The sequence below is a fragment of the Prionailurus bengalensis genome, chromosome D2, assembly GCF_016509475.1.
Source record: "Prionailurus bengalensis isolate Pbe53 chromosome D2, Fcat_Pben_1.1_paternal_pri, whole genome shotgun sequence".
Classification (NCBI taxonomy): Eukaryota; Metazoa; Chordata; class Mammalia; order Carnivora; family Felidae; genus Prionailurus; species Prionailurus bengalensis.
In genome coordinates this window covers 19117148-19139502 of record NC_057351.1, presented here as the reverse complement: position 1 = coordinate 19139502, position 22355 = coordinate 19117148, and positions in this window count along the sequence as shown.

The window sequence follows — 22355 nt, the reverse complement described above, 5'->3', positions numbered from 1 at the left end:
CGGCCCTCTGTTTACTTTGAGTGGGGACCCAAATTACCTCAGAGGTCGATGACTCACGCTATTGGCCGCCGTGAACGGCACCGAGTGACCCTTACGTAAGGCATTTCCACCATCTGAGGGAAGGGATGATCTGGGTGACTCTTCAGTCACAAACACTCTGTGTGGCTTTGTTGGCAATTTAAGAACAGGTGTGTCCTGGGGGCTCAGGGTTCTAGAATCCCGGGAAGGAAGAAAACCAGTTGCTCTCATTCATGAGTTTTAAAAGATTCCCTGAGTGGTAACTAAGCTTTAACCAAAAGGCTGGACAAAAAGGCTAAAATTGCCCCCACCACCCCCCACAGGGGGCCACACTCAAGGAGTGTCCCAGACCTGGGTCCCGTACCCTGGGGCCAAGCTCCTGTTACTTACTTGCTCCCATCGTCTTCTCTGTTTTAATCCATTCACACTGCGGTGGTCTGAAATTTGTGTCACCTTCAAATTTGTAATGTTGGAATCCTAACCCCTAAAGACAAAGGCATTTGGAGATGGGGCCTTTGGGAGGTGCTTAGGTCATGAGGGTGGAAACTTCATGCATAGGGTTAATGTTTTATGAAAGAAACTCCACAGAGCTCCCTTGCCCTTCTTCTATGTGAGGACAGTGAGAAGACGCTGTCCATGACCCAGGTAGAGGGTCCTCACCCAACCACACTGGCGCCTTGATCTTGGACTTCCCAGTACATCTGTGGTGTTTATGAGCTCCCCGGCGTGTCGTATATTGGTACAGCGGCCAGAATGGGCTAAGACACACAGAGGGGGTCACACAGACATTTCCCAGGGCAAGAAGGACCTCATAATAGGCGTGATCTCAGCCTGTATCTGACTTTCTTCTGGGACTCAGGCCTGGGCATTGCTAAATGCTCTGTCCTCGGCCCAGGCCGTGGGTGAGGCAGGCAGGCTTCTGTGGATGCTCTTGCGGTCTCCCAGCCCTCCCCCCGACCCCCAAAACCTTCTCTTTCTCCTGGGATCTCATATGTGCACTCTAATTCGTTCTGACCTCCCAACAGCCAGGTCTGGTAGACAATATTATCAGTCCTAGTTTGCAGATGAGGCAACTGAGACTCAGGCAGGTTAAGTCACTTGATCAAGATTCTGATTCTGCGGGTGGGGGCGGGGGCACCCGGGTGGCTCAGTCGGTTAAGCGTCCGCCTCTGGATTCCGCGGAGCCCGCTTGGGATTCCCTCTCCCTTGCTCTCCACCCCTCCCCTGCGCTCACACACGCTCTCTCCTGCTCTCTCTCTCTCAAAATAAATAAACGTGAAAAAAAAAAAAAAAAAAGGAGTCCGATTCTGTAAAACAGCTGGTCCGAGACTTCGATCTTGCTCCAAAGCGTGTCACCTCCCACAGAGGCCCACCATATCTGCTGTTTATTTTTTTTTAAACGGTCAGGGACTTAGCTTGGCTGCCGGGGCGGTGTTGCTGTGGGAGACGGCCTGCCCTTTGCAGAGGGCTCAAGGGGCGAGAGGGCTGAGCCCAACCCTGTTTGGGAGGAACAACCATAGCTGAGAGTGAATGACCCAGCGCCTAGAATCAGCAGAGGCCGCACGAGGTGGCCTCTGACCACCACCGAGGGGCGGGGGACTAAAGAGACGAGGGAGAAAAGGCATCCCAACCAAGCCATTGTCAAGTGTTCCGTGACTGGAAGGGGAGGGGCCAAAGTAGAGATGATAACCACCTGATCCAAAACCCCCGTGGGGCTGCTATTGAAGAGGCCCCCGGACCCTTACTTTGCGCCCACCTAGAGGCTTGGATTCTCACACACGCACACGCACACACGCACGCACGCGCGCGCGCGCACGCACCCCCCCCCCCCCCCCCCATGCACGCACACCGTGTTGTTTCGTTTTGCCGTGTTTTGCTTTTGCTGCCAACAGGAGTTTATTCTTCCATTAACTAAGGCTATATATAGCATGGTGAATTGTGTACTTACAGCTGCACTTCTGCCTAAGATGCTAGTTTGTGCGAACTGTTTTTCTGATGCCCCAACCGAGAAGGCTCTGAAAACTTCTCTCAAGGAAAATGCTTTTAAGGCTTTTGACGGTAATTTCAAGTCTCATCCTGCACTTCATTACCCTTCGTCATCCTTATCAGAGGTGGAGTGAATTAGTCATGCAATTATTTGTTTGATGTCTGCGTCTTCCACCCACCGTGAGCTTCATAAGGACCGGGACCGAGCCTGTCACTCCTTCATTTAACAGGTACTTATGCAGAGCCTGTTCTGCATGTTGGAGATGCAAAAGTGAATGAACTACCGGGGGAAGTTGTGAACCTTCTCAGTTACTTCTGAGACCCCAGCACCTGGGAATCCCTGGCATACAGCAGGCACTTAATGAATACGATCGACACACTTCTGGTGTGTTCTCCCCGCCCCCGCATCTTCCCTTAATAAGAGATTTGGGTCCTCACTCTGTCCTCCTGGGCAAGCCTCCACTAGCCAGTGCCCCACGCACTGTCCTGTGGGCACACAGCTCTGTGCCTGCACGGTGGGGTCAGGATCACCCTGCCTGCCCTAAGCATCGGCTGAGGGCAGACAGGAAAAAGGGACACGGCCGTTCCAGCAGGATGAGGGGAGGGCTGACCCACTTTTCTTGTCTGTGAAGTTCCCAACTGTGCCCAGGGCTTGGCGGGGGGTGGGGGTGGGGGTGGAATCCTGGCTTGCCGCCCTGACCCCTGCTCTGTGCTGCATTATTTGCAGGACAGTGACGTGTATCGCTGGGGTGGGTGAGTCATCAACAAAGCTGCCAGAGAGATTCAGAGTCCCATGGGCTCAGCCTAGGGGACTGAGGTCAGTTTGTTCGTTGCTCTGGAAGGCACAAAGCTGTGGCACACATTGGTCTCCTCCTCCCTCGTCCTGGGGCTCTGGGCAGGTCCATGAACCCCCTCCCCACCCGCCACCCCGCGTCTGCACAGGTAGTGAAGAGAACTCGAACATTCACGAGGGAGAGATCTGTGCGTCAACGCGGAAGCTGCCGCTGCCCAAACAAACGCCGAATCTTGGGCAGTGCCTCCAATTCCCCAAACCTTTTCTTATCTGGAGCTTTTCTTATCTGGAGCTTATCTTATGCCTTTCTTATCTGGAGATGGGTGCCATTATATCTACCCCCAAGAAGTTGTGGAAAGATTGGAGCTGTTGTTTGTACAGCATGGGCACTTACAAAGCGGTGGGCGTCATTTCTCAGGGCGCCTAATGGGAATCCGATCCGACCTCGTGCTCATGATCACTGCATATCACCAATCACAATCTCTCTCCATCTCTCTCCCTGCACGTCATGGCTGGGAAGACCGAGGAATAAGCCACCCAGACTCTCCCTTTTTGGGAGGAAGGTGGCACAGTGTGTTTTATCCGGTCCTGCCGGTGTTGGGGCAAGAATCACAACCTGCAGGTCAACTCCAGCACGAAATGCGTCTTCTGAGCCCAGCCACCCCCGCCATGGCCTACGTCTATTCTCGTCCTTTCTTCATGTTCCTTGCTCTTAACTGAACTCCTGGAATTTCCTTTCCTGCCCTTGGAAAAGTCTCTGAATCTTTCCGCACGTTCCTCTTGGGTGCTCGCCTTCTTCCCTCTTGGCTCAGGGGAATGGGGCCGGGGGTCCTGTTTTCACACACTGAAGCCCTTCCTCTCCTCTCTTTCTCCTGTTGCCTGCCTGCCAGCTCTCCTGTCTCCTTCCTGTTTCTTCCAAAATGTCCTTTCCATCAGCTGCTCTGTCCTCCTGGGGGCCTTGCCCTGCAGTGCTTCCTAAGGAGGGTAGTAGACCCCAGGCTTCTGGTCAAAAGGCAAATCCGCAGGCTGCTTTCCCACCCACTCCAATGGGATGGGGGCCTGGGGGTCTGCGTAATGTTCGAAAAATTCTCTTCTTCAAAAACATTTTCTTGGGTCGCCAGGGTGGCTCAGTTGGTTGAGCATCAGACTCTTGATTTCAGCTCAGGTCATGATCCCAGGGTCATGAGATCGAGCCCTGAGTCGGGCTCGACGCTGAGTGTGGAGTCTGCTTAAAAGTCTCTCTCCCTCTGCCTCTCTCCTCTGCTCGCGTGCTCGCTCTCTCTAAAAAAAAAACAAAAAACAAAAACACTAACATTTTCTTTATAAATGTTAAGATCACACAAGTGGCAGCACCTCAGCTCTCCATTCTCATACAAGCATATATGCACGTGTAAAGAGAAACGCGTAGTGTGGGTTTACAAACAATTTCTTTTTAATGTTCATTTATTTTTGAGAGAGACAGAGGCAGAGCATGAGTGGGGGAGGGGCAGAGAGAGAGGGAGACACAGAATCGGAGGCAGGCGCCAGGCTCGGAACGGTCGGCGCAGAGCCGGACGCAGGGCTCGAACTCACGAACCGCGAGATCATGACCTGAGCCGAAGTCAGACGCTCCACGGACTGCGCCACCAGGTGCCCCCATCCTGTGGATTTTTAAAAATGGGATCATGCTGTATAAATTACCCTGCCAATTGCTTTCCTCTTGCTTCCATGCACCATGGACGTCCCTTCCGGAAGGTCAATATATGTGCTACCTCATTCTCTTTAAAGGTCATATAATATTTCACAGTCGAGATGGACACCCTTGTACAACCATCCCTCTAAGCTGTAGGCACCAAAGCTGTTTCTGGTCTGGGCTTGCTGGTCTGCTGCCTTAGAGATGCCATATTTAACATCCCTGTGTATATTCTTACTTACCAGTGCTTTCATTTTTTGTAGAACAGCTACATACGAGCGAGGTGGATCTGTAAAAGGACATATGTAGCTTTAGAAATCGGATACTGTTTCCTGATTTTCCCAAATGGGAGGCACCCCCGCTTCCGGGCAGGGTACCCCCCTGGCTCTTTTTGTGTATTCTCGAAAGCAGCAGCTATCATTAGTTTTCAATGTTTTGTTTATTTATTTATTTATTTGAGAGAGAGAGAAAGAGAGAGAGAGAGAGAGAACGCATGCGCACGTCAGCAGGGGAGGGGGAAGACAGGGAGGGAGGGACGGAATCCCAAGCAGGCTCCTGGCTGTCAGTGCAGAGCCCAACTTGGGGCTTGAACTCAGAGCCATGCAATCATGACCCGAGCTGAAATCAAGACGCTTAAGCAAATGAAACACCGAGGAGGCCCTATTTTTCAATATTTGCCCACCCCACGACAAGGGGATATTGGTACGTGTCACTTTATTTTACATTTTCTTGACTATCAGTGGAATTGAGTGTCTTCTATGAATACTGACTCTTGAAATATCTTCTGTGGGAAGTCTGTTCATTTCCTTTCACTACTTAATGAGTTTGCCCTTTTCCTATAAATCTGTGGAAGTTCTTTGAATAGTAGGCATATTAAACCTCTATCTACTGTAAGTATTGAAAGTATCTCTTCCAAGTATATATATATGTGTGTGTGTGTGTATATACCTATATATGTATATATACACACACATATATATGTATATACACACACACATATATATGTATATACACACACATATATATGTATATACACACATATATATGTATATATACACACACATGTATATACACACACATATATGTATATATACACACATATACATGTACACACATATATATGTATATATACACACATATACATGTATATACACACATATATGTATATACACACACATATATGTATATATACACACACATATATGTATATACACACACACATATATATGTATATATACACACACATATATATGTATATATACACACACATATATATACATATATATGTATATATATGCTTGGAAAAGATACTTTCAATACTTATAGTAGAAAAAGGTTTTTTTTGTTTTATTTATTTATTTTTTTACTATTTTCTGAGTTTACTTTTTCTAACCTACAAAAACCTGCCAGTTTTATTTAATCAGATTTGTTGTCTGGTCTTTTCTTTAAGGCTTCTAGGTCTCCTGTCTGGCTTAGAAAGAGCACCCATACTGTAAGATTATACAGAGATTCTCCTCACTTACACACTTTTGTTACCTGTATGTGATTTTTGATATTTGTTTTAAAATATCTTCGGAATTTATTGTATCTCTTTGGAATTTCCTTCGGGGCATAGCATGAGGCGGAAGTTTAACTATGTTTTTCTTCTAGATAAAGAGCTAATTATGCTAGCACCATTTATTATGAAAACAATTATTTTCTCCCTAAATTGAAACATCACCTTAGTTACATGTTAAGGGCTTGACGTCTCTTGAATTGATTTCTGGGCTCTAATCTCTTCCATCAGTCCCCTCAACGATCTGTGCCAGGAGCAAGCTTCATTAAATTACGAGAACTTTGGGGGGCGCCTGGGTGGCTCTGTCGGTTAAGCGTCCAACTTCGTCTCAGGTCATGATTTCACGGTCCGTGAGCTCGAGCTCCGCATCGGGCTCTATGCTGACAGCTCAGAGCCTGGAGCCCGCTTCAGATTCTGGGTCTCCCTCTCTCTCTGCCCCTTCCCTGCTCTCGCTCTCTCTCTCAAAAATAAATAAAGATTAAAAAAATCTTTAAATTACAGGAGCTTTGGGGTCATCTTACTATCTGGTAAACAAGGAGAGACTCTGCCTCTTTTGTGAGCCGTTCTGGTGAGTCTCATTTATTGATGGTGTGATTTGGGGCAAGATGGGTCCATTGCTTTATCTGGAAAATTCAAGACCAGAACTCTGGCTTCCTCACAGCTTGGCTGTTGTCCCTTTCTTAACCCTCCCTCGGGCACCTAGCATTTCACCCTGGGGTCAGCACTGCCATCCTGGCAGTCCCCAGCTGTCTTTGTCCTCTTCTCAGTCTCTCATTTCTCTGCAATAACCCTTCCTTTGTTGTTGTTGTTTTTCATGTTTACTGTTGAAAGAGAGAGAGCGAGTGAGCGGGGGAGAGGCAGAGAGAGCGAGGGAGACACAATCTGAAGCCGGCTCCAGGCTCCGAGCTGTCAGCACACAGCCGGATACGGACCTCGAACCCCATCACCGTCAGATCATGACCTGAGCCGAAATCTAGAGTCCGACACGTAACCGACTGAGCCACCCAGGCGCCCCTCGACGGACAATTAGAACTGGCAGAAAGGCAATTAATGAAGTAAGTGAAAGGCAGAACCGAAACCACGGCACCTATTGAAGAATAACGGATAACAGGTGGAGATTAGCAAGGGCATGTTTCTATTAACACCATCTATTAATAGCGATGGCCACCGACTGAGTTCATTATCGCTGGGTCCTCTGCTAAACGTGAAAAGAGCATTATCTCATTTGGTCCTCTCCACAGGGCAAGGGGGGGGGCGCGGTTATGGGTCCTGTTTATCAGGGAAATTGATCTGGGTGTGAACTAATCCGCACTGGTCCTCACGCTGGGGTGCAGGCTGTGCCCTCCCAGCACCTGTCGCCCGTGGTGTGAGGCTGCCTTTCTACGAAGCTGGAAAGACAGGCTTCAGTCCATGTGGAGATAATGCCTATGTGGAAGAAGAGAATATTTTTTCTAGCCGCCCCAGAATTGGCAACACAGGAGCCGGGACTTGAGACAGTGGCACCGCCCGTCTCCCCTCCTTCTCATCACCTTTTCAACCTGTGGCTCCTGGGGTCTCCCAGGAGTGAGAAACCAGTCTTTTATGGAGCCCTACAATTCCTAAAGGCTTGTCCCTCAGCCGTACAAAGCCAGGGCGGCCAAAGCTTTGAAATGACCAGGTCACCGCCCGCGGGGACTCAATTATGTTTTTTATTTCAAATTAAAAAAAAAATGTTTATTCATTTTTGAAAGACAGACAGAGACAGAGTGTGAGTGGGGGGAAGGGCAGGGAGACAGGGAGACCCAGAATCCGAAGCAGGCTCCAGGCTCCGAGCTGTCAGCACAGAGCCCGATGCGGGGCTCGAACCCATGAGCCGCGAGGTCATGACCTGAGCCAAAGGCGGACGCTCAACCGACTCAGCCACCCAGGCGCCCCTTGATTATGTTTTTCAGACAAGCAACACCTTCCTTCTGAATATTTCCAGCGTCTCTTGTTACTTTTAGACTCTTGAAGCACCCATTGGCTGGAAAACACAGGAAAGCTCTTAGTCATTGCTGTCGTAGCTACAGATACTCTTATTTTAACGAAACTGCACGTTCTTGGGAAGAGCATCTTGTTTCTGGATTTGTGTTAGCTGGCTCAGGCTCTGGTTGTATTTGGGCAAGCCTGGACAGATGGCTCTTTCTCCAGATGCAAGGTGGCCTTGTTCACCTGGCCTGCAGGAATGGGGGTGGGGGGTGGCAGAAGTGAACACACTGAGACAGGATTCAGATGACAGGAGGCTCACTTTCCTTCTTACAGAAGGTCTCCAGACACCTGCCGTCCGCCGGTGAAGCCTGCCTGTGGCCTCGATCCCTCCAGGTTAACCGATCAGTTGTGATTTCCTTCTCCGGGGATCTATTGCCTTCTTTGTGATTATCTCAAAAGCGCACCATTTCGTCTCGCCCAGTCACCACGGTCTTTTAAAGATATAACCTCTGCTGAGCACTCAGAGGTGCACACCGGGCAGTGTGGCTCATTTAGCTCGCAAAAATGCGTGCCTGAGATTTTACTGTTTATAGGTGTTTTGTAAACAGGAACTGTTTAAACGCTGCAGAGGAACTTTCTAGTCAAGTGAGCTCCTCTGGGAATCCCTTTGCAAGGCAAAGAACTCTTTTTTGATGTTGAAAACGTGAATGGATCTGTTTCAGAACGTGGTACGTAAGGTTTTCTCAGAGTGGCCCTGTGCACACGTGGGTAGAATTACAGTCACAATGCGAGATGACACCCGGCTGGCTGTCTCGGCTTCTTTCCCGCATTCTGCAGTAAAAAGTCTCTTGTCTCCGCCCGGGTGGCAGGATTTGAATGTGAAGAATAAAATTTGCCGTGACATCAGATACACAATTGTGACAGCCCCCTGCTAATGTAAAAGATTTCATGTTAGGCTTTTAAGTCCTTCCCGGGGTTCGCTTTATCCTCTTATACAAGGAATGCTTCTCTGGACTCAATTAATCTGGAGGCGAATTTTTTTTTTTTTTTTAATTTTTTTTTTTCAACGTTTATTTATTTTTGGGACAGAGAGAGACAGAGCATGAACGGGGGAGGGGCAGAGAGAGAGGGAGACACAGAATCGGAAACAGGCTCCAGGCTCTGAGCCATCAGCCCAGAGCCCGATGCGGGGCTCGAACTCCCGGACTGCGAGATCGTGACCTGGCTGAAGTCGGACGCTTAACCGACTGCGCCACCCAGGCGCCCCTGGAGGCGAATTTAAAGATACAATTTTCCTACCAGGACGTCAGCCGTATGAGGACAACATGGGCTCTGGTGCTCGAGGACATTTGATGCAACTTACATGGTAATCATGTATTTCCAAGAGGTGCTATTAAACCCAAGTGGATTAAAGACCGCTTCGTATTTTATAACCCTTTCCTCATTTTGGATGTTCATACTTTGCTGCATCATGAGGAAAGCCGCAACTCTGCTGAGCCATTGTTAAAGTGATAATGAATCAGGGGCGCCTGGGTGGCGCAGTCGGTTAAGCGTCCGACTTCAGCCAGGTCACGATCTCGCGGTCTGTGAGTTCGAGCCCCGGGTCGGGCTCTGGGCTGATGGCTCAGAGCCTGGAGCCTGTTTCCCATTCTGTGTCTCCCTCTCTCTCTGCCCCTCCCCCGTTCATGCTCTGTCTCTCTCTGTCCCAAAAATAAATAAACGTTGAAAAAAAAAATTAAAAAAAAAAAGTGATAATGAATCAAATCCTAAAGCCGTATTTTTGTATCATTCCCCCCTTTGCCGTGTTCAGGCCTGACAACCCAAGATGGCGCCGGGGACTCCGGCATTGGCTTGGCCGTATCCACCCGTGTGTGACCGACGAAGCTCCTCACAGAGAGGGGCGGGTGAGGCGGCCCTGCGCGCACAACCTCCGGCACCCCTTCCCCGCACACGGCCACGGAGACCCACGCTCACAGCCAAACCCATCTGCACACACGTACCCACGCAGCCTCCCCACCCTCAGCGGGCACACAAACCAACATACGTTCTCCAACACACGCTCATACGTGCACATAGCTCTCAACACACACACCTTTCAACGGACCCTCACATACACATACCCCAATGCACAGACATACAGACTAACACACATTTGTTCACAGCCCCCCCCCCCCCCCCCATACGGGATCACAGACCAAAACACATTCCCCAACACATACACATACTTACACGCACCTCCTGCTCTGGTGGCCTCCAGCCTACCTAATCAAACTAAAATCTAAGCCTGTAGATGTCTCAACGTTTCAAAATTGACAGCTAAAGACAACCAATGACGAACAGCTACCTCGGCTTTAAGTCATAGCCATTCAAGTAAGGTCCTTTCTTTGCTTCTGAAACTTCTCTCCGGAAGTCTTTCCACTGACTCCTGTTGGCGGAGTGCTCCTGGTCACTTCCGGTTTGGTGCTGTCCGAGGTAAATCCATTTTTCAATTAAATAAAAATTTTAATCGGCTTCAGTGTATCTTTTGATGACAGAGACGGACCAAGTGCAAGGCCCAGTCCTGGTGGGGTCAGGCCAACCCTGTCAGGTCATTTGCTGGGTCGAGAATGGTTCTAGGTCAAGGGTCTTCACATTTTTTGCTCATACGCTGTTTAATACCTTTTCCCCATGACGTTAATGTGGTCTTTGTAGATTTTTGAGTTGGCATCTAAAATGCTTCACATACATTCACAATAGCCACAGAGAAGAATGTGTAACATATTGTAAGTACTGACATTTTAAAATAAAACCGCTATATCGTCTTTTTTATTTATTTATTTTTAAATTTTTTTTTTAACGTTTATTTATTTTTGAGACAGAGAGAGACAGAGCATGAACGGGGGAGGGTCAGAGAGAGGGAGACACAGAATCTGAAACAGGCTCCAGGCTCTGAGCTGTCAGCACAGAGCCCGACGCCGGGCTCGAACTCACGTTCCGCGAGATCATGACCTGAGCCGAAGTCGGCCCCTTAACCGACTGAGCCACCCAGGCGCCCCTATATTGTCTTTTTTTAAAGGACTCCAGCGGAATCGTAGTAATTGGATAATTTCCAATATCCACTTTCATGGATACAAGACACATTTACCTCAATAGTTGGAAGTTTTCCATTGTTCCCTTTTCTCTTTGAATAACTATTTCCCAGTCATTCCTCCCAATCCTAATTTAATCCTAACCCTAAAACTCTAATCTAATTATAAAATCATTGTCTTTTGTTGACCATCCCATCTTAGCTCCCAGACAAATAGATGTAAGTTGAAATCTAAAAATGTTAACATCCTCGTGACCACAAAGCTGTATTTATTTAAACTTTTTTTTTTCTTTTCTGGATTGCATTCTCATTATAATTGATCAGAGCGATAATATAGAACACATTTAGATAAAAGAGGAAACTAAAATTTGATTAAAACTCCTTCTCTTGGGGAGCCTGGTGGCTTAGTTGGTAAAGCGTCTGGCTTCGGCTCAGATCATGATCTTGCAGTTTGTGGGTTCGAGCCCTGCGTGGGGCTCTGTGCTGACAGCTTGCTTAGAGCCTGGACCCTGCTCTGTCTCCCTTTCTCTCTGCCCCTCCCCCGCTCACACTCTGTCTCTGTCTCTCTCAAAAATAAATAAACATTAAAAAAAAAAATACTTCTCTTGCGGCTCCTGGGTGGCTCAGTTAGTTAAGCATCTGACTCTTGATTTTGGCTCAGGTCATGATCTCAGGGTGGTGAGATTGAGTCCTGTATTGGGCTCTGCACTGGATGTGAAGCCTCCTTGGGATTCTCTTCCCCTCTCCCTTTGCCCTGCCCCCCTCTAAAAAAATATATATTTTTCTTAATGAAAGAGTAGATCTAAAAAATTATTAGTACAGGGGCGCCTGGGTGGCGCAGTCGGTTAAGCGTCCGACTTCAGCTCAGGTCACGATCTCGCCGTCCGTGAGTTCGAGCCCCGCGTCGGGCTCTGGGCTGATGGCTCGGAGCCTGGAGCCTGTTTCCGATTCTGTGTCTCCCTCTCTCTCTGCCCCTCCCCCGTTCATGCTCTGTCTCTCTCTGTCCCCAAAATAAATAAAAACGTTGAAAAAAAAATTAAAAAAAAAATTATTAGTACAGATAGATGATCCCTATGTCAGAATGAGACACAGTTCAGCATACATTCTTTCCTCTTTGTCCTCTTTATACTGGTAAAAAGTAACAAACATTGGTCAAATGAATGGATGGGAATGAAACGTGGTTGCAAATTTCCCTCAATTCTTTGAATTCTTTCTGAGTTCCATGCCAATGATTAAGCGATAACCCAACACATCAAAAATTTTTAATGCTCTAGGAGCATACAGGAGAAGATCCTTTTTCAACTGGGTAGGGAAAAAAGAGAATTGCGTGCTCTGCCCCTCCCCCACCCTGGCAAAAGTGTTAGCCACTCAACAGTCACAGACATTCCCTTAAATGGTCTCTGAGGTGACTGGGAAGTTTACGTCCTCTGGAAACAATGCGCCAAAACAAGATGGTGGAAGGATAGCTCTGTGTGGGGTGGTGAGAAAGGACAACCCCCTCTCACCCCCCTTCTACAGGCACGATCGCAGGCAAATCAATTTTAGGGAAGGGTACCTATGGAAATTGAGGCTCTGAAAACAGATCACCCTAAGATGATTACGAGTCCGTGCCGTTCTCGGAAAGCCTTCCATTTCCTCTGGGAATATGCATACTGCTGTGCAAAGTTTACTCCCATAGGTTTTCTGTTTGAAGCGAGTGGGGATTAGTCAGAAAATAAGAGTCTAAATCTCTAAAATTGTTAATATAGACATGATTCCACCTTGGCCTGGGGTGCTGTTTAAAGCAATAAAAATAATAGCTGTAATCTATTTAGCATACATATGGCTTTGCAGATTCTCCCTGAACATGTGTATCTCATATTGAGATATTTAGTCTTCTGCTGAGGGTGAAATGAAAATCCATAGCTTGAGTTGCCTGATGAACTGGTGGGGGTCCTGAGCCAGTGAAATTTGCGTCTTAACACTGACGTGGTATCATTTATCGCCACAGACCAGTGAGGCCTGAGGACATTTGAATCACATTCACGACAGCCCTGCAAGAGGATGTTATGACTTCTTTTTTTTTTTTTTTCGGATAAAAAAGCAGACGCTCAGAGAAGTCAAGTATTGTCCATAAGCACACAGCAAGTGAGCACTAAATTTGACATTTGGGCTTCTAACGTCATAGGAGGCCATCTTAGAAGACCCTCTGAGTGGTTGAGTCTGGGACCCGCCGTTTGGGAGGTTACTTCACCCTGATTTGGCCACACCACTTCCTACTGCTGCTAAGCAAAGAGCTCACAACCACGTGAGGGAGTTCCGAATTTCAGTTTTACAACCCAGGGAGGACAGAACTGCAAAACAACTGATCTAAGATCACCTCACGACAGTCACAATAACGGTAACTTACAAAGTACTAATCGTTCACTCATTTTAGAGGTAGGACAGCATAGGGGCTAAGAATGGGAATCTGGTCATACGTCTAATGTTCAAACCTGAGACGCACCATTAACAAACTCCGTGACCTCGGATGAAGTATTTAACTTTCCCGTGTCTCAGTTTTCTTATTTTGATAAGCACTGATAGAGTACCAGGAGGACACATAGAAAGCGCTCAATAAATACAAGCGACTGCTAGGAACCATGTTGGAAGACCTTAAAAAATTACTTACTTTTTAAAAATTGTGGGAAAATGTACATGTAAAGTTTTCTTTTTTTTTTTTTTTTAATTTTTTTTTTCAACGTTTATTTATTTTTGGGACAGAGGGAGACAGAGCATGAACGGGGGAGGGGCAGAGAGAGAGGGAGACACAGAATCGGAAACAGGCTCCAGGCTCTGAGCCATCAGCCCAGAGCCCGACGCGGGGCTCGAACTCACGGACCGCGAGATGGTGACCTGGCTGAAGTCGGACGCTTAACCGACTGCGCCACCCAGGCGCCCTGTAAAATTTTCTACTTTCGTTGTGTTTAAGGGTACAATTGAGTGGCGTTAAGTACAGTCACATTGTGATGCGTCCCTCACCACCATCCATCACCAGAATGTTTTCATCATTCCAAACTGAAACTCCGTCCCCGTGAAATAATAGCTCCCCATTCCCTCCTCCCCTGAACCCCTGGCAACCGCCATCCTACTGTCTGTTTCTGTGAATTTGCCTATTCAGTATTTGTTCTTTTGTGACTGGCTTACTTCCCTCAGCATAACGTCCTTAAGGTTCACCCATGTTATATAACGTGTGAATTTCCTCTTTTTAAGGTTGAATAATATATATATATATATATATACACACATATATGTGTGTGTGTGTGTGTGTGTGTGTGTGTGTATGGTCCTTCTCTATTTCTCATAACCTTGATTTACAGTCTATTTTGTCTGATGTTAGTATAGCCCGTCCCTGCTCTCTTTTATTTCCTATTTCCATAGAATCTTTTTTCCCGTGCTTTCACTTTCAACTTATTTGCATATCTGAATCTAAAGTGAGTTTCTTATAGACAACATATAGTGGGGTCATGTTTTTCAATCCATTCTAAAAATCTAACCAATCTCAGCTTTTGATTGGAGAGTTTAATCCATTTATACTTCAAGTAATTACTGAGAAGCAGAAGCTTCTGTCATTTTGCTGTTTGTTTTCTATACACTTCATAGCTAATTTGTCGCTAATTTCATTTTTTATCTTTAAATTTTTTTTATTAAAAATTTTTTTAATGTTTATTTATTTATTTATTTTTTAATTTTTAACGTTTATTTATTTTTGAGACAGAGAGAGACAGAGCATGAATGGGGGAGGGTCAGAGAGAGGGAGACACAGAATCTGAAACAGGCTCCAGGCTCTGAGCTGTCAGCACAGAGCCCGAGGCGGGGCTCGAACTCACGGACCGCGAGATCATGACCTGAGCCGAAGTCGGCTGCTTAACCGACTGAGCCACCCAGGCGCCCCAATGTTTATTTATTTTTGAGAGAGAGAGAGAGAGAGAGCGTGAGCAGGGGAGGGTCAGAGAGAGAGGGAGACACAGAATCCGAAGCAGGCTCCAGGCTCTGAGCTGTCAGCACAGAGCCTGATACAGAGCTCAAACTTACAAACTGTGAAATCATGACCTGAGCCAAGGTCGGCTGCTCAACCAACTGGGCCACCCAGGCACCCCTCACTCATTTCTTGCATTAGTGTCTTTATTTGTGTTTAGTAATTTTTTGTATTAAAGCATTTTAATTCCCTTCTCATTCTGTTTATTTATAGCTATTTTTGTGTGTGCCTATGACTGTCACGGTGATTGCATTTAACATCTTAAAATTATAACACTCATTTTGAATTTATACCAGCTTAACTCAATAACATAAAGAAAAACTCTGCTGCTAGACACCTTTGACTCTATTTCAGTTGTTGATGTCACAAAATTGCCTCTTTATGCATTTTATGCCTTTCTGTCCAAAAAACAGACTAACCATTGTCTCTTTATGCATAGTCTCCTAAGTCATGTAGAAAACAAAAAGTGGAGTTACAAACCAAAGTTAAAGAAATAGTAGCTTTTATAATTGTCCACGTATTTACTTTTACCTGAGATCATTAAGCTTTGAGAACATCTACTGTCCTTCAGCCTGCAGAACTCCCTTTATCATTTTTTTTTTCCAGGGCAGGTCTAGACATTATGAATTCTCTCCGTTTTAAGTTATCTGGGAATATCTTAACTCCTCTCATTTTTTTGAAGGACAGTTTTGCTGAATATAGAATTCTCGGTTGACAGTTTTTCTTTTCTTCAACACTTTGAATCTATCAACTCGCTGTCTTCTGGCCTCCAAGATTTCTGATGAGAAATCTGGTGATAATATTACTAGGGATCCTTTGGATGTGATGAGTTGCTTCTCTCTTGCTGCTTTCCAGATCTTCTCTTTGTCTTTTGCTTTTGAAAGTCTGATTGCAATGTACCTCCACGTGGGTCTCTTTGAGTTTATCTTACTTGGAGTTCATTGTGCCTCTTGGGTGTTTATATGCATGGTTTTCATCAAATTTTGGATGTTTTGTTTATTTTTCAAATGAATACTCTGCCCCTCTTTTCTCTGTGTGCTTTCTAGGACTACCACAATGTGTATGTTCATCAGCTTAACGGTGTCCCATAGGTGCCTAGGCTCTGGTCACTTCCTTCAATCTTTTCTTTTTGTCTCTCAGATTCAATAACTCCGATTGTCCTAACTTCAAGTTCATTGATTTTCTTATTCTGCCAAATCTGCTCCTGAATCACTCTAGTACATTTTTTATTTTAGTTATTGTAGTTTTCAGTTCCAAGATGTTTTTTGGTTTCTTTTCAATGTTTCCTATCTATTGATATTTCATTTTGTTCACGTCATGTTCTTGACTTTGTCCACGTGTTGTCTTAGCTCTTCAAATATTTTGAAGACAGTGTTTAGGGTTTTTGTCCAGTAAATCCACCATCTGATCTTAGGGACAGTTTCTGTTGATTTATTTTTTTCCCTTGAATGGTTCACACCTTTTTGTTTTTTGGTTTGCCTTGTGATTTTTTTTGTTGTTGCTGTTGTTGACAATGGGACACTTGAGTCTTACAATGTGGTAATTCTGAAGATTCAATTCTCCCCATTTCCCATGCTTTGCTGGTTGTTGTTGTAGGGTGTCTCTTTGCCATGGATGTAAGCCTGAGGTGTAAATGTAAGGTCTTCTCAGGTCTTCTGAGTTTATGTTTTCCCCTGCTATACGTTGTGGCTTTGAATATCCTGGTCCTTAAATGTCTGTCTCTCAAAAGGGAGAAAAAGTGAAAAATGAAGGGAAAATGGTACTCCAGCCCTTTAAGTCCCCAGGAAGTCCCTTCAACAAGAGGGGGAGGGGCTTGCGACAATGGCCGCTCACCTATATGTCTGAACCTCCGCAGTCAGAAGTAGCAATCAGTGATCAGAGCACAGATTCCTATTACTTGGAGAATAAGTTCCTTAGTGTCCAATATGGCTCTCACAAGCTGTGTGTGAGCTTCTCCTGGAATGTGGGCAGAGATGCTTGTCCCGGGGCTGGAGGTTGGAGGATGGGTAGCTGCTACTTTTCTAAGAGCTGAAATTGACTGAAATTAATTACCGTTTACTGTCCGAGCCTTCTCCTGGAAGTTGCAAACCTTCAGTAGTCTCTTGATATGGACTGAATTATGGTCTCCCAAAATTCATATGTTGAAGTCCTCACCCTCTTTTTGATTGTCTTTGGAGAAAGGGTCTTCAGGGAAATAATTAAGGTTAAAAGACATTGAAAGTGTGTGGCCCTTATCCAAAGGGACTGGTGTCCTTCCAGCAAAAGAAAGAGATACCAGAGCACTCTCTCTGTCTCTCTTTCTCTCTCTCCCTCTATTCCTACCATCCCCCTCTGCCATGTGACAACACAGCAGGAAGACAACCATCTACTAACCAGGAAGAAAAGTCTCCCCAGAAACCAAACACAATGTCACCTGGATTTGGGGCTTCTAGTTTCTATAACTGTGAGAAAATAATGTCCTGTTGTTTAAGCCACCAAATCTGTGGCATTCTGTTATGGCAACCCAACTTACTAATTCATCTCCAGAGTCCCAAAACAGTCACATCAGACAGATTCTGCTGGTGCAATTTTTGTGTAGGTGGGGAGCTAGAGTCCTGGTGCTTCCTTCTCCACCATCTTTCCAAGGGCAATAAGGAGAAGATTTTTCAGTGGAACAAAAAAATTGCTGTTTTTCTTCAGTGAGAAACTATAGGTTATATAGTTTCACAAGGGGCAGAGCCTTGTGAGTTTTCCAGTTCTAGGCAGTTGCACGTTTCATTGCCTTTGGGCTATTTTATGACTCTGAATTGTAGACAATTGCAGCAAAGTAAACAATTCTTGTTACTAGACATGCAAATAAATTCTGTCCAGTGAAGAGACACCTGATTTCCCTTACCACCCCTACCTCCCTCCATATGTTCTAGGATTATTGTATGTATATCTCAATTTTTTTCCTCTACAAAAATTATATTCATTCATTACAAATCAGACTTAACATTCACTGAGCTTTTTGAAAAGAAGTTTAATCACTCTTCTTAAAAAATATTTTGTCTAAAAAAAGTCTTTTGGAACGGCACTATTTTCTTTGTTTTGCATGCAGAGGAACAAGCACATTTTTGTGTCAGATGCTTATCACTGGGAACTCTCACCTGACCTTCTATATTTAAAAGTTACAAGTAACAAGTTAACAAGAGTCATTAAGTCTTCGTAATGTACGGAGAGTTTTTGTTAGTTCTAAAGCTTGCCTGAGGTTTTGTGATAAAGTACAGACCAGAGATTATGTCTTCAACAAAGACCATCTCAGTGACTCATGGAAAAGAAGCGTACCAGGTAGTTCAAACTACTGACTAGACTAGACTCTTGGGTACAGGCTTTTGAGCTGACATCACTTCAACAACTTTTAGGCTACGCCAGTAGGCTGAGTCAGGATTTCCAGAATATTTTAGTTGAGACGCATATGGCTTCATGAGAGTAATAGCCCAAGATTCAGCAGAACAACAGTGATTTCATAGGACTGAATGAATGGAGAGAAAAGGTTTTTAAAAAAATTTTTTTTAATGTTTATTTTTGAGAGACAGAGAGTGTGTGTGTGTGAGCAGGAGAGGGGCAGAGACAGAGGGAGATACAGAATCGGAAGCAGGTCCCAGGCTCTGAGCTGTCAGCACAGAGCCTGACTCAGAGCTGGAACTCATGAACCTCAAGATCATGACCTGAGCCGAAGCTGATGCTTAACCGACTGAGCCACCCAAGCGCCCCTAGAGAGAAATTTTATTGTGATTATCTATCTTGGTGTTTTGTGTATTTGTTTTACTTTCTATTTTCTGCATATAAAAGGATGTTTTTTTTCTCTTTCTTCTTAAGTGCTCTGTGTAATACACAACAATTTAGTAAATTCCATTTTGGCAAAGAGAAATAAAACACTTAAAGCAATCTTAAATTTTCGCTAATCTCACAGAATTCAGACACTAAGTAAGTCTCCTTACTGCTCTTGGAAATTCTAGATATTCTTACTGAGCATAGGCTCAGTAAGAAACTGTCTTCCTTTCAATCGTGATATAATTAAACAAATTGATGGTACAAAAAAGAGGTATGTGGAGCATTGTATCTGAGAACAATGCTCGCTAAATCGGGTATGACAAACCACTTTTAAGGAATAAAATTTGTGCTTTTCAAGACAATGTCTACAAAATCCTTTGAGAAAAACTGACCTAGTAGCTGGCTCCCAGGGGTCAGCCCTGTTGGTGCTCTGGAAGGTTACCTCCTGATGGGTTAGGAAGCTTAGGATATTTGGGAGACTTCCAGAAAAGAATTGAAATGTATAGGACTCTGCAGGAGAAAGCTGGTGGAGTGGTGGGTATGGTTTTCTAGCCTCAGAAGAGCAGATAAGAAAAGTTCTTAAAATCCAAGCTGATCCCTCATGCAAAGTCCAGATACAAGGCAATTTTGTGGCTAGTTCTGGATGCTTCAAAGCGCTCGCAAGAGGGCTATGGAGTAGCGGGCACTGTGGAAATAACCAAGCCAAACTTGATGGAAGCCTTATTTTGTGCTCGAGAATAATCTCGCTTTGAGATTAGTATGATTGCAGGGGACAGACACTGTCGGGGAAAAAATGTGATAGAATTAGAAGTGGCCAAAAATACTCTCGGATGTCCTCAATGGAAAACTAGTGTTTCATGCGGCGCCTTCTGAGCTATCTGATTCTCTTGACAACTTTCATTGTCTCTGGGCTAGTTTACAACTCTGTGAGTTGCTGGTAAATGATAGCAACGTAAATATTCCTTGCCTGCAGGCGCGCTTATAAATTCCGTGTGGTAGAAGCCAATTTATTTCCACTCTCAAGGAAAAAGGCGTACCTATTTGACTTGGAAATCCATTTCATGGCCTGTATTTCTGCTCCTGGAACTGGTGTAACCTCTTATTCCCAAATGAATTAAACCTTAAAAGAATTAGCCATGGCTTTACTACAACTTCCACTACTGCATTTATTTAGTGAACACTCTATAAGCATTTGCTAGTTGCTGGGCTCTGGGAATACCCAGTCTACAGGGTCTTCTTCTCCGGGAGCCCACCGCTTAGGAAGAGAGGGAAAAGTAAACCAGAGATGAGTGCCCAGTACTTAAGGTCTGTGATAGAAAAGGCTGCACCGAGGTCTAGGAGCACAGAGGAGGGCTGCATTCCACGTTGTCAGGGTGTGAGGGTGTGTGTCTGGAGAGGGGCAGGTGAGAATACGTTGGGATACAGCCACCGGAATGTGGCATATTGATGGCTCCCGTTAGCAACTTAGAGTGTTCATACCCTTTCTCCTGAGAGTCTTGGCTGCTATTGGAATTTGCAAGGACCGTACCTTTGGGCTACTCGTTGACTGGTGCCCGGGGACATTGGCTGCTGTGATGGTCAGTTTCATGTGTTAACTTGACTGGGCCTCGGGGTGCCCAAACCTTTGGTCAGACATTGTTCTGGGTGTGTCTTTGAGGGTGTTTGGGGATAAGATTAAAATTTGGATCCGTGGACTGAGTAAAGCAGATGGTTCTCCCTAATGTGGGTGGGTCTCAGCCCATCCCTCGAAGGCCTGAATAGAACAAAAAGGCTGACTCTTCTTCAAGAAGCGGGACCTCCTCCTGCCTGAGTGCTTTGAGCTGGGACTTGAGTTTTTTCCTGCTTTTGGGCTCATACCAAAACATCTGCTCTCCTGGGTCCCTAGATGGCCAACAGCAGATCTTGGGACTTGTCAGTTTCCATAACTATGGGAGCCAACTCCGTATAATAAATCTCCTTCTGTATATACACTCTGCTCTGTTTCTCTGGAGAATTCTGAGTAATAGAGCTGCCTTGGTCCTGACTGGATCTCTCTCTTCTCTCCTTCCAGCCCCCGCTCCCACCCCCAAATAGCCCGCCTCCTCTTTTTTCCCTGATACACCGTAGACTAAACCACAAACTGGAGCTCCTTTGTCACCGAGCAAACTCGTGATCCCAGTTTTCAAGTGTAATTTTTACAATATATGAACGTTGCAATGAGGATGGGACAAAGCTACAGTCCACCTTAAGAGGAGCAGCTCTGGCTTCTAGACTTCCCTTGGACGTACTTTGGATCCTGGCTGATGTGTGCTTCAGCTTGCTCATTCACTGTTGTGTCACTCTGGGTCCTCTCGAGAGGGTCCTTCCCAACGCCAGCCCTGCCGGATTTGCATTGTCCTCCTATCAGGTCGGGGTAATTTCCAGGCCCTCCCGGGACTTGTTCATGGATGTCTGATGACCTAGACCCCCTCTCTGTGCCAGGCCACTCTGGGGTCCTGCTTCTAACCTCTGCCTGGTGTGGCCCACTAGCCACGGCTCCTTGCTTAGGGCAACTTTGCCTTCTTTTCCTCTCTTGCTAAGGCTCGGTCGTTCTCAAAAGAGTTGTCTCCCAAAGATGTTCACATCCTAATCCTCAGAACCTATGACTCTACAGGTTACCTGGCAAAGGGGGATTAAGGTGGCAGATGGAATTAAGATTGCTGATCAGCTGACCCCTGGTGGGCCCAGTATAATCACAAGGCCCTTAAATGTGATACCGGAGACAGGAGAGAGCAGAGAAGGAGACGTGAAGGATACCACGGTGATGTGATCTGGGAAGGATGAGGTCTAAAGTTACTGGCTTTGAGCATGAAGGAAGGGGTCACAAGCCAAGGAACGTGGGCAGCCGGTAGAAGCTGGAAAAGGCAAAGAAATATGTTTCCCTGGAGTCTCCAGAAGGAGCACCTTGGTTTTAGTCCAGGGAGATTCGGTTCTGGCTGAATCGCAGAGTATAGCAAAGTCTGAGCTGGGTGCCAGAGAGCCCCGGGCGCCAGAGTACTTGAACTTAGCCCTGCTCTCTTGCTCTTGCCCCGTGTCTGCTGGAGCTCTGGGTGCCTCCCAGGTGTCCTTGCCTCCTCATGGTGCCACTGCTCTCCTGGCGCTCCCCACTCTCTGACGCTCAACTCTGCCCATCCTGGCCCAGGTCCTACGTCTACAGGTCCCCTGTAGTGAATAACCCGTTACCCCTGCGAGGAGGAAATGGCCAGGCAAAGTAGGGGAAAGGCGAATTTTGGACATAAGTGTAAAGTCTGCTCTAGGTCACATCTGAGAGCTGCACTGTCTAGTTAAATATAAATTAATATTCATTCATCCACTTAATTAAAAACTAAGTCCTCTGTGGCACTAGCCGCCTTTCAAAGTCACATGTGGCCAGGGGTTACTGGGCTGGGCAATCTAGGACCTTTCCCTCCCCACAGAAAGTTCTGTTGGATGGTGCTGCCTCACAGACCAACAGGTCCGCTGCTTTCTGAGTGGGGAAATTGAGGCACAGTGGACCAGGGCTTGGAC